The sequence below is a fragment of the Myotis brandtii genome, unplaced genomic scaffold, assembly GCF_000412655.1.
Source record: "Myotis brandtii unplaced genomic scaffold, ASM41265v1 scaffold179, whole genome shotgun sequence".
NCBI lineage: Eukaryota > Metazoa > Chordata > Mammalia > Chiroptera > Vespertilionidae > Myotis > Myotis brandtii.
In genome coordinates, this window is record NW_005356635.1 from 5,267,198 (window position 1) to 5,269,023 (window position 1,826).

A 1,826-nucleotide genomic window follows, 5' to 3' on the forward strand; every position below is an offset into this window, starting at 1 on the left:
CCCAATAGATGTGTTTTAGAATCTTTTGAGATTTGAATATCTAGAATATTCAGTTGGTCTAATCCTTTTCTGTTTAAAGGCAATAAAAGAACAAGAATGAAATTCAATTATTTCCAACTCTTTGATATAACAAGACAATGGTCTGAGATTAATAAATAAAACTCAATTTCAATATATTTTTTTAAAAAAATGGTCTCTTTTCTTCTTCCTATTATTTTTAATCCTCAACCTAGGATATTTTTCCCATTGACTTTTAGAGAGAGTAGATGGGAAGGAGGAAGGGGAGAGAGCAACTTGCACTGGAGACACATGGATTGGTTGCCTCCCACCCACGGGTAGAGGGTGGGGGGATGGAGGGATGAACCTGCAATCCAAGTACATGCCCTTGACCAGAATGGAACCCAGGATTCTTCAGTCCCCAGGCCAATGCTGTAACCACTGAGCAACCGGCCAGGGCTCAGTATATATTTTTAAACTATCATTTTATTATCTTCCTTTCCTTTCATTATTGGTGTTTACTATTTAAATTTATTGAATTATAACATACATACCAAAAGCACAAATCATAACTGTACAGCTTGATCAAATCTCACAAAATAACCATATCGGTGTCATCAGCACACTGTAACATTAACTTTTAAGGTGATAAATTGCTAAAATTGAAGGATTAAAGCTGTCAACAACTACAGAAAGGTAGAGAAGCAAAGAATGAGTAAGTGTAACTAAATTAGGTAGGAGGCACACTTGCAAAGATGAAACAGTTTTGGGCGCACATTTTATACTAAATCATCTGAACATCCAGTGTGTCAATCTGACAGGTTCCTGATTTGGGTTGGGGTGGGTCTACTGCGTGTCTCCGCCCCTCCCACCCCCCACCCCCAGCAGTAGTTATGCATTTCAAAGCAAATTGCAGTAAAAATATGAAACTTCAGAATTATTAGATTGTTTAGCAACGTTTTTTTCTTCTTTCCTGAGCTACCTCAGTGAAATCCTGTCACAAACTGTGACTTTACACCATAACTTTAAAATTGAAAATCAGCTTTTCGACGTTTTAAATGTTTTTTTCTTTCTCTTGATAGGCAGACTTTTGTTCACTTAAAATTGAAACTGTAGGACATCTCTTCATTCCTTGTCTAGTCATAGCCCTCAGAAGTGACTAAAGATGATGCGAGATTCACAGGAACTCTACCCACCATTTACCTTGTAAATTTAAAAAGAAGTAGAAAAAAGTCCTTTTCAGGGTTGAGTCCCGAAATTATTTACCCTTCGAGAGCAAAAAAATATTGCTGTGTTTATTCAGTGAACCCTTCCTTAGATTTTTTTATTCTTTATTTTCAGCAATTTCTTCGACCCACCAATAACTTTCCCAGTTAACAACAACAACAAATAGGTTACATAGGTCGCTATTTGTTCGGACTTTACAAGCAGTGATAAGCATTATTAAGGGGGGAGGGTGGGGGTTCCCAATCAAAGAATCCACAGACAGCGAGGAACAATGAAAGATCCACAAAACCCACACGCCACCAGCGCCCGCTCCGATTGCAGGTTGCGGGCGCGCCCGCAGGACTGCCTGCAGGCCGAGGGCAGAGGCCTCCGGCGGAGGGTCCCGGGGATGCGGAGCGGAGCGTGGGGACTGTCGCCTGCCACCCCACCACACACCAGATAAACGCGCCGCATCCCGTCACCGGGACGACTGCAATCCGACACCGAGGCTCAAGATCCCGCTTCCCGCACACCGGGCGCAGAAGAGGCACATCACTGCACGGCCGCGGGGACTCCGTGGCGTCCCGGGCGCGCCGTCTCTTAGGTGCCTAACGCGACGCGAA